This window comes from Zosterops lateralis, assembly GCF_965231275.1.
Source record: "Zosterops lateralis genome assembly, chromosome: 11".
Classification (NCBI taxonomy): domain Eukaryota; kingdom Metazoa; phylum Chordata; class Aves; order Passeriformes; family Zosteropidae; genus Zosterops; species Zosterops lateralis.
The window spans coordinates 18,503,536-18,520,931 of NC_139771.1; positions in this window are offsets into that span (position 1 = coordinate 18,503,536).

Here is a 17,396-nt window from a genome sequence, read left to right on the forward strand (position 1 = left end):
CTCCACACACATGCCAGACCCCAGATCAGGGGGAGAAATCTCATGAGCTACAGAACAAAGACAGAGGTTGGGTTTTGAAGGTGAAAGCCCTGGGTGTGTCACCCCTATGTCCAGGTGGTGACCACATGAGCAAGGGAAAACGCACCCGCGAGCGGAGCGATGACAGGGCCACAGCCAAGAGCAATTTTCTCCAAGATGCACTCAGGCATCTGCTCTGGATTAACATTGTTTTATTTAAAATGAACATTTGGGGAGATATTTAAGCAGGTAAGTGGCGGCACCCAAGCATAAGGAAGAGGCATTGGAGAGCAGATGTGGAGACAATTGGCAGCTGGATGAAATCAGTGAGTGCCATCAGCAGGATAAACACCAGAGCTCCTCGTGGGCTGTGTCAAGGAACACAAAGAGCAGCAGTGGCCCAGGTCAGCAGCACAGGATACAATCACTGCAATAAAATGCTGAGCAGTGAGAATCGTGAGAGTTTTGAAGAACTGCAATAAAAAGGCTGAAAGTTGTTGGTCTGCTTCAGCCAGAAACTGTGAACCCCAGGCTTTATCACTTGGAAAGAAGAGTCCTTTGTTTTTATGGCAGGATAACAGTGCACATGACTTGTTCTCTGTAGTTGAGAGACATTTGCCAGCTCAGCCTGGCTGGGAAGGGGGTCATGAGCCAATGTACTCAGCCCTTGCTTCCCTCAGTGTTCTGCAATATCTGGGTTTATTTTTAAAGCCCTGTTAAAAAAAGCCCAAATTAACAACTACAACATTCAATCTCAGATAATACCCAAATATGACCAATAACTGTGCAGATGAATGAACCAGACTCAGGTAGGGGAGAGGACAGCTTCAAAGGCTGAGTGGTAGACACATGCAAACACCTAATAAATATGACAAAAAACCCCATTAGGCCAAGAGGAGCAGACTTGACCTTGAGGCCGAGGAAGCAGGAGGAAGCCACTCACGTGGCTGAGGCAAAGGGGATGTCAAAGCAGGAGAGGAGTTTCCTGAGGGCCAGGACTGAGCAGTGACAGAGGCAGAGCAGCAGCAGAGGTTGTCCTCAAAGCCCAGAGCAGGTTTGTTCCACTGGAGAGTCCATCCAGAAGCCATTACTCCTGTCAGCCAGCTGTGTGCAGACAGGTTTTGTCCTCAACGTTTTGTCCAAGGCAGAACTTCAGCCTGGTGAACTCAACACAAGGGGATGGGTCTGGGCCCACAGAAAGTCTCCCACAATGGTTTGGGTTGGAAGGGCCCCTAAAGATCACCTTGTTTCAATGCCCCAGTCATGGGAAGGGACAACTTTCACTAGACCGGGCTGCTCGGACTCCCTTCAGTTTCCATCACCAACTTCCCCCCAGCAGTAACACCCCCTAAATGCTGCCTGTAAAACCCAACTCTGCAAACACATGTAGAGCCAGTAACTGCAGTCACAGTGAGCAGCTCCTGCATAGCCCCCTACTGCCACTTTCCTAATTTCCCCATCCTGAACCACAGGACATGGATGACAATCCCAGCCTGCTCTTTCCAGAGGTCAGAGCACAGGGATTTCACATACATGTCCTAGTTCAGGCTTTCCTCTCATTTCTTTAAGAGACTTAATGTCTCCAATACTTGGATTCCAGGATTTTAATGGGTTTAGCTCTGTTTCCCCCTTTCCTGCTCTGCATCTTATACTCCAGCCCATAAATCTCTGCAAGCACACAGCACAAAAACAGATAAGGAAAGCTGTAGAGCCATAAAATACTGTGGAAAAAACCAACATAAAATCCACCCAATACAAGGTTTGTAACCAAGGGAAGAAGAGGCAAAGAAAGCCAGATTAAGCATTGCTGTCAGTTTAAGTAAGTTGCAGAAAAGGTGCCATATGATAGCTTAATTAAGCCACAATAGATCTTAATCAATGATAATCACTCTGCTGATGGAAAAGCTTCAGAAGAGCAGATGAAAACGGGACGAGCCAAGTTTGGGATGTCTCCTGCAAATATGGTGCTGCACTAATAGCTGAAATTCCCCTCTCCATAAGTCCCACATCCCTGCACACCTCTCCTCTGCCAGGGATGAATATTTAGAAGGGGTCTGATGGACCCATCTCCCTGGAGGGGTATGTAAATGCCCACCCCATTAACCATCCCCTGGTGCAGCGTGCATGCAAAAACCTCACAGCGCGTCGCCCTCGGCATCTGTGCGATGATGACACAATTAACATGAATAACTATTCCACTCCATAGATTTAGTCCTTTTCCTCTGGGTAATTATGATCTTTCTTCCCCTCCCCAACACTCATTTCAAATCCTCCAGGGTAATATGCAGTCAGCTGATTTTACATTTATCTCGGTTCTATTTGTTTGATACATCTCAAGCAAGCTCCACAAAGCCAAAAGCTCCTGCTCGTTAATGGCATTCACATCACCTCCTCCTTAGCTTCTTTAACATGCTGCTTTTATTTGGTCTAATTGCAACTCTCAGCGTGATTAATCACAACATTTTTGCGGGGAGCTGGGGAATTTGATATCCCTGTCCTCATATGGATCTGATCACAGTCATGCTGAGAGTCCAGGCTCACTTCCTGCAGACTTAATGTAAAAGCTGAGTGTCAAACAACCCTCCTTGGCCACTGCACACTAATTACCAGTGCTGCCATATTCACCCAGGTCCCAAAAGTGGATAAAAGATTGAAGGTGGATAATGTCATCCCATCCTGGGAAATAAAGTTTTCCTCTTATAAAACTCTCCTTGCAGGTAGGCTCCCTTCTCAATTAAACCTCCAGACCTTCACCATTTACCAGGTAGAATCATTTAGGTTGGAAAAGACCTTTAAGACTATCAAGTCCAACAGTAAAAAGCTAGCAGGGAAGTTGGAAGTTTAAAGAACTAAAATTACACCCAGGAAGACCCTAATTCAAGGGGCTGAGTCTCTCTGGAGAAAGACTACAGAGAAGGTAAAAGTCATGACAGAAAACAAGCTCAGAATTCACCTGAGTTAATTATTCTTACATGCAGAAAGACAAGCACCACCAAAACTCCTCAAACCCAAGTTTGATTTGTGCAACAGTTACAGCTTTGAATTTTTTATTTTTCATTTTACATTGCTACAAGTTTTTAAATCAACAATCTTGAAATATTGTCTTTTTCTTATAGAATTCAGTGGCAAAGCTCCCACGGATTTTAAAGAAACATGAAGAGCACTGGTGTACGTTTCTGAAGCATCATCTGGAGGTCACACATTAATATTTGATGGTGACACAGCCTTGCCTCCCACTGGCAGGATCAGCAGGACTGTGGTTTGCTTCTCCACTAGAGGCTCAGTCTTTCCCAGTTAACCAGTGATGTAGTGTGTCTCACCCACTTTCCACCTTTCAAATCCCTCTTCCTGCCCCAAAATCAGCTGGGAAAAGGCCCAGGCTGTTTCCCAGGAGTGAACTTGCCTTCCTCCTTTCCTCCCACCAAGGCAGACTGTCAGACCAGATGAAAATCACACGGACAGCAACAGCCTCTCCTACCCACTGCTCTCCCAGGCTGCACATTCTCCACATCATTTGCTTTGTAAAGCCCTTTAATTAATCGGTGATGGCCCACTGATTATCACCCACTCAGAAAACACCATTTGAGAGCAGGGAATTAACTGCAGGCTCCAGCTCTAACCCAGAGTTTCATCTTTTTTTCCCCATGATCTCCTACAAGTGCTATTCCCCTTTTGGTGCTAGACCAGATGTTATCACTTGGACGCTGAAAGGCTGAGAAAACCAAGAGCTAAACACGGGATTGAGGATGGTGTGTGAAGGGGGAAAGGACATTTTTGACAAGAGGCAGAAGATAAAGGAGGTCATGTACCTCATATCACACACACAGAGGGGTTCTGTGGGCATGGATTTCATGGGCTGTGAACTTCCCATGGATGGAGCTGCCTGGTCACCCACGTACCACAAAATGTCCCTGCTCCAGCCAGCAACCACTGACAGGATGAAACCTGCAGGACCACACCAGCAGAAGGTGGCGTCTGATAATAGGATGTGATGCTCCTAAAATCCTCCATCCTAAATCTCTGGTTGTTTACTGGGCATTTTTCACACATGCACATCTGCAAGTCTCTGTAGCCCTGACAACAGGCTGCACACAAAACGGTGTTTCTGGGTGTAAGGTATCCATGCAGGGAAGGCCTCCCAAAAGAAAATGGGAATACAGGCTCTGAAAAGCCCCCCTCCAGAGCACAGGGCAGCCCTGCCAAAACCAACACCTCACAATGTCTCACTTTTCTCAGCTCTTCTCTGTGTCGATGCCTTTTCCAGGTGCCCAGATCCCAAACTGCTCCCCACCCCCACTGGTGCTTTAACAGTGACAAACAGCCCTGAAAAAGCAGTGCTGCTCTGGAATCACATAATTTCATTTGTGTTTGAGTTCTTTAAAAAAAAAAACCAAAAAACAAAACTTTATTCCCCCGAATATTTTTGAAACCTCATCCAAGTCACCATTAGCATTCTAAAATACTGTTAAATTGCATTTGCACAGGTACACGCTGTCATGCTCTGGGACCACTACTTGGAGAAAAGCAACTTTATGGATTCTGTCTCACTTCTACCAAAGCAAATTCAAAACATCTATAAATATGATAATCAACATCATCAGACCACGATGAATAAGGGGATCTGTAATTATCCAACCATACTCTTCCTCCAAGCTGCCCTGGGACAGCAGGAGCCAGGGATCTTCTGTGGATGCAGGTGAACCAGAAGGGTTAATGGAAGTTTTTTCATTCACAGAGCACCGCAGGTCATTGTCTGCACCATCCCCATCACTCACAGAAAAAAAAAAAAAAAAAAAAAAAAAAAAAAAAAAAAAAAAAAAATCCACACTCAGAGCAGAGGGGGAGAATCAGCCAAGGCTGGGAGATTTTTCCCTGCTGTAACGTTACGCTATGCACAGTCAGAAAATCTATCAAAGCACCCGCCCGAGCAGCCTGTTTCAGCTTTTAATGTGCTTAATATAGACTTCTGAGGAGTCTCTTCAGTTCAGACACAGGCAGCTCGAGAGCACAGCATGAGTGTTACACACAGACAGCTTTGGATCTCAGCAGTAGGCACGGGCCAGCGCAGGGCCCAGCTGCCAGGCAAGTCCCTTGTCTGCCACCTCCCCCGAGGGCTCTCTCCCCAAAGGCTCCTCTGGCCCCAGAGGGAGGGACACACCTGTAGGGACACAGCCTGCCCCTGCTCCTGGCACACACCACACACACCTTTCTGCTGATTTTTTCCCTCTAATTACTCAGTCAAGCGCGTTCTCAGGTGAGTAATGCCTGGAAAAGAACACCAAGCTGGCAGCAGGAGGGACAGATTTGGCACCGGGTGCTTTTCACTGCATGCTGCTGTTCAAACAGCCTAAACACTTCCTGAGGAGACACCAGGAGCCCTCCTTCCCTGGATAAACACCAGGGCCAGAAGAGATACAGATCACTGGGAGCATTTCCTCATGGAAATGCACAGGCCACACACCCAATTTAGCCTTCTTCAGCCCGGCATGAAAAGAACCCAAACAAAACACCCAACACCTCCTTCCTCAGCAGCAGCAACCAGCCCACAGGGCTTCTGGAGGATTTGGGATGAGGAGGACCATGAGGAGCAGCTGTGTTTCTCACTGATGGAGATGTGCCCCACGCCCAGGGTGACACCAGGGTCAGATGACAGGGGATGTGAGATGACACGGGAGGACGAAGGCAGCAGAGTGGCGCTCTCTCTGAGCATCACTGCATGGAAACAGGCTGTTATCACCTGTCCCAGCAGACATCAGGGATTCTTGGGGTTTTGGGAAATTCAGGGATGCAGATCCTATTGCCTACCAGCAGCAAGATGAGAAGGAACTCCGGCCATAAAAGGAACGCTTAAAGAAAACCTCTTTGGTTTATTCTGCACAAGTCAGAACTTTTACCAGGCAGCAAAAAACACCGGCGCTCTTACAGCAGCTTGGCCCAGCGTTTTCACTGGAGTCCCGAGGGAGCTCGTGTTGTTTGCTCCATCCTGGCAGATGTTCAGACCATCCATCCACCGTGATTCACCTCCCGCCTCTTCTCTTCCTGCAGGGTTCAAAGGAAGTTGCATCTTCCCATCAGGCAGCCCTTGCTGCGCAGCTTCTTCTCTTATCAGTAGCCTGTTTCCTAAAAACAAAAAAAAAAAAAAAAGTGGGGATGGAGGGGGAAGGAAAAAATCCATCAGCAAACTACAATCTGGTTGTTCTCCGTTGTCCTTAAAATATTAACTCGACATTGACGTACTGGAGCACTTGCTGCATGAAACCTGCTGTGATTGGGGATAACCGGGACATTACAGAGGGCCATGAATCAACTCAACTGCACAAGCTTCAAGTCCTTTTGCTCGGCAGGAGTGAAATATGCTCCCTTACAACCAAGTGACCATTTCCGTATTTTTTCCAGTTATCTCCAGAACATTTATTAGATTAGGAGGTTTTATTTATGGACTCTGAAACTGTGCTGTTTCCCAGCGAAGCGTTTTTTATCTGTTTAATGTTCCTTTTGTTCTTCTGGACATTTGCATTTATTTATTGTGATTCATTGCTGCACAGGTACCAGGCTCCAAATACCTTCAGTTTTAAATACATTCACAACACACATATCTTTGCCATTTAAAATACCTTTTCTCTAACAGCCTCTCTAGAGCCAGAATATCTCCATTTCCAAATGAAACCTGAGATCCCAGGATCAAAACTGCTTCCACATGACAGGTAACAGTAACCTTCCAAAAGTTCTTGTGCAACCCTGTGCAAGTTACTTCATAGTTTGGCACATTTATGGGGAATTCAGAGCTTGTTACAACTGATTTATTTAATATAAGGCTTCATAAATAGGGCTTGTTTCTGCAATATCTGGTATATATAAATATATATGTGTGTGTGTGTGTGTGTGTGTGTGTGTGTGTGTGTGTGTGTAAATAATTGGGATGTTATTTACCCCCCAAATAGGCTCAGCCCATCCAAAGCTGACCTTGTTGGCAGGGAAATATCACATGTTCCTCTGCCCAATGTCAAGGTTAGAAATTTGTCCCTGTGCCTCCAAGTGGTCTGAATTTAGGACTGAAAGCAGTTTTTTGCCTGTAGCCAAGCCTTCAAATCCAGATGCAAGTTTTCCATGGACTGATTTGTTTAACACTGGTGCAAAGCAAAGCCCAGGCTGGAGGCTGGGTATGTGAACTGTCTGCAGGACCAGGGCCTGAGCAAACAGAGAGCCCACTGTGCTCCTGCCAGAAAAAAAAACCAGCGTGGAGCGAATTGCCAAAGAAACGAGGCATGAAGAGTGTCTCCACCCCAGAATACCAGATTTCAGCTTTTGCTGGACTCGGATGGGTGTGTAATGTAACTCTGAGTCTTTGTCACCAACCCTACAGTGCTCAGCAGCTTCCCTTGGAGCAGACGTGGTGGGTGCTCACCACCACATTATTCAGAGCTCCTTTGGTGCTAAAGGTGCCACTTCTTATAACATGTATTTTACATTTCATGGATATTTTTAATGCCTCTCCCAATTAGAAAAAATATGGAACCAAATGACCAAATGATACATGAGTAAAGGCAACATTTACTACATGGGATTTGCCTGCTTTCATGGAATTTGGGTATAAACTCTGGGGACCCTTGAAATCAAAGTTCTTTTAATTAATTAATGCAACCAGTTGATTTGGAGCAGCCCTGTAAAACAGCTGGAAATTCAATATATCAGGGTTCTTTTGAAGAGGTTTGTTTTTTTTTTCCTGACATGGCTACCTGTGGTTCAACAGATGTTCATTTGAAAAAAAAAAACAAGCAGGAAAAGGAAGACACAAGAAGAGTCTTTCCCCCTCACCCCAGATTCCAACAGCAGGGCAAAGACAACACAAGGACACAGATTTCCAGGAAACTGGGAAGTGCTGGAGGCTGCTGATCACCCCCCACAAACAGGAAGGGGGCAGCCCCAGGGATGCAGGAGGGCTCCCTGCAGGGTGAGGCAGGAAAGGGACGCACCAGGAGAGCACAGGGAGCGATGGCAGCACGAGGTGAGCCTGCAGCAGCAGCCTCTGCCTTATGCTATCATCGCACAGACATATTATCCACCAGGAACTCCACCTGGAAAACCGCTAATAAAGTAAGTCAGGCTATTCCCCAGCAGGGGAATCAGAGCTAATCAGTGAAAGGATGCCTTCCCTGCCCCTTCCAGGCAGGAGCCTCTCGCTGGAAGCTTTCACTCGAACACCGTGTTGATCTCTGAAGGAAAACCTGCAGCTGCTCTAATTTCTGTGTTAATGGCACCGAGCACCACCCACGGCCTGGGCTGCCCTGACACCAGCCAGAGATGCCACCAGGAATTTGGGATGCTGAGGTGTAGGAGCATCCATGGACGGCAGGGAGAAGGAACTCTGCTGACTTGAGATATTTTAGAACACATGGTTTTATTGCAAGGGTCGTGGGTAAAAAGGGCCTTCAGCCACCAGTCTCGGCTAAAGGGATACCCCAAAGAGAGAGGGAGAAAGAACAAGAGGGTGAAAGGTAAGAGAGGTGGCAGCGAGAGAGGTGGCAGGGGTAAGAGAGTGAGAGAGAGAGAATTAAGAGAGCAAGGTCTTTGTCACAATACATTATATTTCCTTTTGTGATGAATATTCTAATTTACAGTGACCAACTAATACAAGACACAAAATTTTATAGAATCTACATACAGCCTATAAGAACTATACTGTGCTATATTTTAAACTCTAAAAACTACTCTTTAGACTTTTCTCTTTTGCTACATTGATCTTTGGATCCCTCAGCCAGCAGAAAGGTATTGTTCAATCAAAAAGGATTCTCCTTCAGCTGGCTAGACTATTGTTTTCAGGTTATATAGTAACTAAGACTCGGTATCCTACAACTCGAAGTAAGCTCCCATTTCTATTTCGATTATAGGTTTCATATTTTCAGAATCTTTTGCTAAACAATCACATTTATAAGGTTTCCCTGATTCATCTTCCCCAACACTGAGGGAGCAGGACACTACAGAGGCACATCAAACCTTAGCCCTTGGTAGCCACCACGCCACTTCACAGACAGGACACATCTCCTGCTTTTCAGGCTCTCTGGAAGAGCTGTTCCTATCTGCAGCAGCACACCAGGTGCACAGCAGGACACCTGCTATAAACAAACCCACCCTCAGCTGCGATGATACTGGCTCTGCCTTTGTTGACTCTGAAATTCTGCTTTTGAAGACAGCAAGGGGAGGAAACCAGAAGATGCAATCCTGGCTGCCACTCTACAACCATCCTTTTTTTTTTTTTTTTTTTTTTTTTTTTTTTTTTTTTTTTTCTCTCTCTCTCCTTATCTCATTTCACATATGTAAAGAACCACAGGCAAGATATCTCTGAAAGTAAACAGGCACCAGAGCATGCTGCATCCCCTCCAAATCAGGGGCCAGCACAGGCAGTGCTCATTCATTCAGCAGCAGGTTTTTAATCGATGCCTAAGGAAGGGAGGCTGGGGACCACTTCTGGCACTCAGGATCAGGGGGATCTGTTGAGAAGCTTTAGCTCTGCCATGATTGGTGATGGCTTTGGGATCAGTGCACAGCCCAAATCCAGACTGGGAAAGCACTGCTGGTCCTTCAGCATCTCCTGAGCACCATCCTTTACCACCATTCTTCTGACAAATCCACAGAAGGGGTGTAAAGTCCTTCACTTGAAAAAGAATTTAAAAAAAAAATCTTCCCTAATTAAAACAAAGGATCTGCTTATGAACCCACATAAAATGAGGGCAGCTTTTACAATAGCTTTAGAGAGAGATGTGCATGTGGAAGGGTGGGACTGAGGTTGTCAGGGTGCAGGTGGTGGAGGAAAGAGCCCGGAAATGAGCTGTTCTCCATGTTCAACATTTCTCCAATCATTTTCATATTAGCATATCTCTAAGTGCATATAATTTTCACATCAAAGGGTAATTTTTTTTAGGTATTTAAAAAAATAAAAACAACAAACCCCCCCCCCCCCAGGATTGAAGTAGAGAATAATTTCTTTCCTGAAGTCTTTCAAGCAGCTCCTCTCTATGACATGACAGTAAAATTACAGAGGAGACAAGTGTTTAGAAAACTCTTCCCTGGAATTCAGATTATTCTTCAAGCACAGAGTAAAAAAGGTTCAGCCAAACTGCTACAGGAAACATAAAGAAAGCCCTGGGAGCACCAGAGCACCAACTTTACAGTGTCTTCATTCAAGAGCAGCCTGAATCTTCTGCCCATTGCTTTAAGGGCTGAGAAAATCAGCATTTCTGAGCTTGTGATGGGCAGGGAAAACTGGAGACAAGTCTGAGCCCTTGTCTCCCACCAGCCCTTCCCAGCCAGGGTGGTCTCCATGCAAAAGCTGGGAGTAACTCCCTCCCTTTCCCTCTGCACTGCTCATCCTTTGCTCTGCAGCCCACAAGGCTCTTTTACTTCTCTGGATCCAGACAGGGGCAGCATGGATAGGCATCAAACACTTCTCTCCAACCCTCACTAGAGCCTTGCAGGGCCCCTTTTACTCTCCCCTGCCTCTTGCAGCAGCTCGAGGCTGGTCTTAGTGCTGTGTTCCAGCAATCTCAGGAACCAGGCTCGGGCAGGAGCTCTCCTTTAATGAGATTTTATTAAAAGACTCTATTACAAATAGCCACTTAAGCAAGTGAACCTTTGGAGCCTTTAGTCCATGATGTCAGTGCTGTGGCTGGATGTTTCCTGGGAGTACTAAACCTGATGCTAATATAGGGCTGTTCTATATGACAGCTATAAAACTGCTTAAGCGTACCAGGCAGGAGGCCAGCAGGGCTTTTTGTGGCTATCAGGGCTTGGCTAAAGGTCCCCTGCAACAAGGCAGGAGGAAGCAGAGCCCCAGGCAGGGATTCAGCTTTCCCTCACCTCCTTTGCAAGGCTGGAAAACCCCCTGAGGCTGGAAAAATCCACAGAGCAGAGACTCGGCAGCAAAGCCTTCGCATCCGTGCTCAGATCTCCTGTGGCTGGAGAGATTATCCATCTCTGTGCCCTGCCTGTGGGGCCCCTGAGGCAGCTCTGCATCACCACCCACATGGGATACACCACACCACCTCTCCCCCTGCCTCCCAACCATGGCCAGCAGCTGTAGGAATACCCAAAATTTCTCTGTGCTCAGTGGGTTTATTGTCACATCCATCAACACCAGCCTGGCTTTTCAGCCTGCCCTCCACTGCAGAGCTGCCTACCTGCCCTGTCCTCACAGGCATCCCCGGGGCTGCACTGTGTCCCCAGGCAGCTGCCTGCCCTCAGCAAAGCCTCCTGTTTGCAAATCACACCCAAGATACACGAGGAATGCCAGCAATGTTTGCCAGCAGTTACCGATATTAAAACTCCCAGCAGAACTGCTCCGACCCACCTGTCAGCTGGGGAGAGATAAGCAGAGGGCATAATAATAATAATACACATTAATCACGTTTTAATCTGCAGTGTTCCACCAATAGGTGGCACCAGCAATTTTTGGATGTGCTACAACATGGTACATCTGCTCTCCTGCCACAGGGCACGGGGCCCATGGCAGGGCAGGGCAGATGGATGGACCATCTATTGCCATGGCAGCATCCAGCCCCTCTCTTTTTCCTTTGAGGAGGGAAAGGTTAAAACTCCCACAAGCCAATTTTTCCTTCCCCAAACAAACTTATTTCCAGGCATAAACCTCACTTGAATGAGTCTTTCAGGGAATATGAGTCTGGGAGCTGTATGGAAATAGATCAGAAAAAAATTGCTTGAAATGGAAGAACAGACTAAGCCTCTGTAGGAGACACAGCAAGACACAATTTAACGCTGCAAACCCAAAACTTCTCATAGCTGAGGGTGGCCACTCATGAAAACATCTAAATCAGAATCTAACATAGTTTAAATATATTGTATAAGTATGTTAGTTCAACTAGAGCATCCTACAGAGAAAAGCATCACATCACACGTGTGCCCAAGACACACATGCTTGATCTCTGTACACACAATAAAGGAGAAGCAACCCCAGCCAGGTCCAACCAAGCCTGTGGTGGACACAACTTCACAGGGAAAACTTCCCAGAGCCAAGGCAAGGCTGGAAACAGCCTAAGAAGCAAAGTCCCATCAGCTGTACCACATCACTACAGGTGCACACAGCATCCAACCACTTCAGCTTACAACTCCACGCAGCTGAATTCAGCCCGTATAAATTATTAAAGAGTCTGCAGAACATTACACAGTTCATGTAGTTAATGATTATAGTTCAGTGTCTAGGTCAGATATAATTAGATGTTACATTAAAATAGCTTCACAGAGCCATTTATTCTGATTTAATTACTTAAAATGATAATATAATGAGCAGTGCTTTCAAAGAAAAAAAAAAGAAATCTTTTAATGAGCTCATTTTAAGTTAATATAAGGCAAATTAATCATTTAACAAAATGCGGTGAAAAGACAAGTGCATATTTCAAAATATGTTGTGCCTTTGTCAAGGGGATTTGTTTATTACCACGCTGGGAAAGACACAAAAATTGGAGGCTCTCGAAACGACATCACAGCCCACTGTACATCTGGAACATCTTTAAACCATATTTTCTTCCTTTCCCAGATATACCTGCTACGCCAGAGCCCTTTGAAATACAACCTGAGCAGCAGATTAATGACCATCAAACTGTGTCTTTATCCCAACGTGAAGCAGAGCGAGAGCCCTGCAGAGCAGTCACCCGAGGAGGTGAGCTCCTGGTGAAGGGTTAATCGTGCCTTGCTTCATTAATCATTCATTTGCTGGCTCAGAAAATTAGCTTTCACTTGTTTGTTTGCTCAAGAAGCGATAAGCCCATTCCCTCGCCAGTTCATCTATTTTCTTCCCTTTTTTGCATTGTTTTAGAGATTTTAATCCTTTCCAATTTTTGTAATCAGTCATTTTGGTCTTTTAGCAGGAGCGTTTCCAAGCGTGCAATTACTGGAGTGAAAGCAGGCGGCTCTCTGCAGGGAAGGAGCAGGCTCTGGTTCACAACCCTGCCAGCAACCGCAGCCTCTCCTCTTGTCCCACGGGGCACATCACACAGCCCCCGAGCAAAGGTGTCCTCACCCCCAGGGCCAGCCCATTTCTCTGCTAACAGGACTCCCTGCACTTCCACAGGCATTTAAATAAACGTTTGGACAGGGCCTTAAGAGCAAGGCAAGACATACTGAGTGGTTTGCAGGTCGTGTCCCAGCCACTCACTCCTTCTATCCTAACCTGGAGCTGCAGCCTCAACTGAGCCAGCAAGGAAAACCTGGAGATATCTGTGGAGGAGGTAAAAGGGGGGGTCTTACTCCCCACACAACACAAACCTGCCTCAATAAAAGCTTTTCAAACATTTCCACAGCATCACCTGCAAAACACGCGCTCTTCCAGCCCTGGCATCACCCGGATACCTCAGCGAGGGAGTGGGGACTGCCTGTCACACGGCAACTGCACTCCTCCCACCAGGAACAGAAATAATTTGGGGCTACACGTTTCTTCCTCTGCTCCCAATTAGGCAAAGGCGGCGGCTTTCAGCAGCCGCGGTGCTATGACAACCCTCCGGCTGCCATCCATCTCCCAGGTGGCACAGGCAGCCTCCGGGTGCGCCCACCCGTGACCTCCCCGGGCCCTCCCTCTCAATTACTGTGCCTTAGGTAGGCTGCAGCTGGGATAGCACTCTCCCTTTGCTTTTATTTTTTTTTTTTTTTTCTTTTCTTCTTTTATAATATTTTTTTTTTCACAGCCCAACCTACCAGGTTTGCAGCAGCAAAGCCCCCCCTGGCCAGTTGCCCACATTTGCTTGTGGCAGCAGACCAAAGCAGGATGTGTGCAGCCCAGCGTGGCCTCAAACTCCACTCGCTGCTGCTGCTTCCCCCTTTTCTAGCCCGAAACCTGGGCTTTGAGGAAAAACACATCTCTGAGCCACAAGGCCCCAGCGTGAGGCTCGTGTCACACAGTCATTAATAAGGCTTTCCAGACAAATCTGACTGGAGAGATAATAGGCTTAAACAATTAGAAAAAGAAAAAGAGAAAAAAGTTTAAAAAAATTTCTGTGATGGAGCGTTTTCTTGTCCCATTCGCTGTAATTATTTTCTAAATGTAGATCATTATATACGATGCAGGCAGCAGTGTTCCAGACCTAATCAGGCCATATGTTTCCACATTTTGAAAAGAAAACTAATTTAAAAGAAATGAAAAATAAAAAGAGGGGGGAAAAAAAGAGAAGGTTTGTGAAGAGGACTGGTAGGTTTGGGTCGGAGAGGAGCGGTGAAGGAATCTTTCAGGAATGTATACATTCGCTCGGCTCGGCTCTGCGTTTTGTTTTCAGAATTGTTTCTGGCAGAAACCTAAAGAAAAATATGAACCAGATGTACAAGGAAATAGTTTCTTCATCAGAATGAGAAGAATAGCTCTCTGTCTGCCAGCAGACTTGGAGCCTTTACGTTTTACCAAGGTGATGTTAAAAATACCCTTCAGTGGTGGGTTCTCCTCCAGCAGTGCCAGGGGCAAATGGGACACAGGGAGAGCATCCCTGGGCAGCGGGATGACCCAGGAGAGTATCTGCAACTCCCCAGGACAGCATCTGCTCCTCCCAGGTGCCCTCAGGTCTGGGGTGAGTGGTGGCACATCCCAGTGCCAGCAGAGATCCCAGACAGGCAGCCAGGGCTGGGCAGGGCACCTGGCAGCTGCTGCTGCTGTGTTTGGGTTTCTCCAGCCACTCCCAAGGATTCACCATGCCAGGGGCTCAGTCCTGAGCCAGGCCCTCATGGCACTGGGGGATGCACAGGTCTCAGCTTTCCCTAAGGGTTCAGGGAATGACTGGCTGGGGTGGGGAAGAGCAGATCTGAAAGTCTCATCTAAGAGCAGCCCTTGGCAGAAAGGAGGTGGGAACAGCCCAGGAGCACCCTGTCTGCCCCTCGGGGCTCCAACTGATACCTCAGCCATTGCCCCCTCACTTTCATTTGCCAGGTAAAGCAAATCCTCTCCAACTTCTCATTTCTCCTCTACTCCAAGGCTGCAGCACAGGATGTGGGCTGATGGCCCAGCCCTGGGCTGGCCCTTCAGGGTGAATCCTCTATGCCCACCTCCCGTGGGCATCTGCACCACGGCAGAAACATGAGCAGCATCTCTGCTGACATAGATGGAAAGATGGGAAAGGTCCCAGAAATGGCTCAGCAGCTTCATCACAGCATCTTAGCAGAGGTGTGGGGAGGGCAGGGACTGAGACTGAGTGATGGGGAGAAGAAATAGTAACAAATTATTCCTCTGCTCCAAATTACTGACTCATGACAAAACTAGCCATGGGCAAGAGGGCAGGTCCTGAATGCTGAAGTGCTCCCATCCCTCATCCTGGGGCTGTGGCTGTGCCTGAAGCCCTGCTCCACTCCTGGGGTCTCTGTGTCCCTGGGGCACCACGGGGTCCTGCTGGGAGAAGGAGGATCCACCACACCAGGTGGCCTTCAGACACCCTGGGGTTGCACCCTGTCACCTGTGGGTGCTGCAGGGGCACAGGAACCTCTGCAACCCGTCAGGGCTCCCAGGGAATCCCCAGTGACTCCAGTGAGGTCACGGCTTGGGAAGGGAGCTCAGCTGGAAATCAAATGGGACAGGAAGAGAGCAAGAGGGAGCAACCAGGGAACTTTAATCTCATTAAATACACCTTGAGGCTTAAAGTAATTTTGCCAGAAGGAGTCTTTTTCTTGCCTTTAACCTTGCTCCAGCCTCCCTGCAGCAGGAACAGGCTTCACAAGGACTTGTCCTTCTCTGCTTCGGGCAGGTCAGAAACCTCTCTGAATTCTCCTGGGTGCTGGATTGGAAAGGAGGTGGGAAAAAAAATGCACTGGTCTACTGAAACCAGCTTATTTTGAGGGAACCACCTCAGCTTTGATGAACAGAATTGCTGATGAGGATCTCCAGCAGCAGTAGCAGGCGGTGGCTCTTCCGTAGGCGTTTGTTGTCCACAGAAGATGAATTTCTGTCTCTCAACAGTTTTTAATTCCAGCAGAAAAAGTTTTCCAAGGTTTTGTAATTAAAGGTAAGGAAACCCAAGGCCTCATTACAGTAGTATCGCAGTATCTTTGTGTTCTGGCCAGCACTACTTTAAAACAAACAAATGCTGCAAGCTCTGGAGTTGGCTCAGCAAATTGGCTTAGTCCTCATAGGCACTGGCTAATACAAAGAGCAAGAAGTTCAATTTTTCTGCACTGAAAAAAAACCCAGTTTCATCTGTTTGAAAGCCAGCAGCATCAGCTTCCCAGGTCTATCACAACTCCCCATAAATTAAAAAGCTCAGTTGTATTTCACAAAGCATCTAAAGCAGCTGAGATTTCACATGGGACACCCAGGAGAGAAGTTTAACAGCGCATGTTTCATGGTGATTGGCAAATTATCAGGTCATTGCTCCAACTTCCACAAACATCAGCAGCCAAAAGCAATAAAAATACAGGTTTTGGTCTCAGGAGCCTTCAAACTGTTTTCCAGAGTTCGACTGCATGACAAGATGCTCACTAGGACGCTGCAGAAGCACTGAGCTGCCTAATTAGAATAACACAGATGCAGTTCAGTTTTTAAGTCAATCAGAACAATAAACATAGAACCAACAGATTTTCACAAGAATTGATCAAACATTTTCCTTGCTTTGTGTTGTAAAGGCAAATTTTTCTATTTTGTCATCAAGTAACCCCGAGGAATCCCATTCCTCCTTTGGCCAAGGTGCATCTCTATAGGTGGCCACTCTTCAGCTTACCTGGAATTTGTCTCATTCAATGGTCTCAGCATTAGGAAAAAGCTCCCACACACATTTATTCAATGGTCTCAGCACTAAGAAAAAGCTCCCACGCACATTTCTTCCAGCTCTCCCATCTGACAGGCGAGCCAATGTACGCACGGGGCGGGTATCTCCAACCTCAACATTTCCCTGACAACAATATCAAGAAAAAAAACTCCAGGGGTTTTGTTAATAGAGAGGAACTTCAAACGTCCTTTATTCCCGGATTTAAGCGGGCTGTAATCCTATAGGGTTGATTTTTCTCTCGCTGGTGAGAACAGATACCAACGAGTTGTTTCCTGAAACACTCACAACTGTTACTGATGCTTTTTTTTTTAACCTTGCTTGAAAAACTTTGAGTTCCTCCGAGCAACCAGGAGCCAGACACTCCTCTTTCCTTTCTCCCCCAGCTTTGAGAAGGCTGCTGCCTGCACTGGAGGCAGTGGGGCACAAGCCTGCTTTGCTTTTTTTTGCCACAAAAAGCACAGCTGGGTGCAGCCCATCTGCTAGGGAGACTCCAGATGCAGACAGAGCATCCTCCTCTCCCTGCTCGGTGTTTGCATCCTCTCCCTGGCTCTGCCCTGCCTGTTCCTGCCCTGCTGCCGAGCTCTCCCGGGGCTGAGCAGCGCTGCTGAGGGGATAAGGGGCTGCGATTAGACTCTG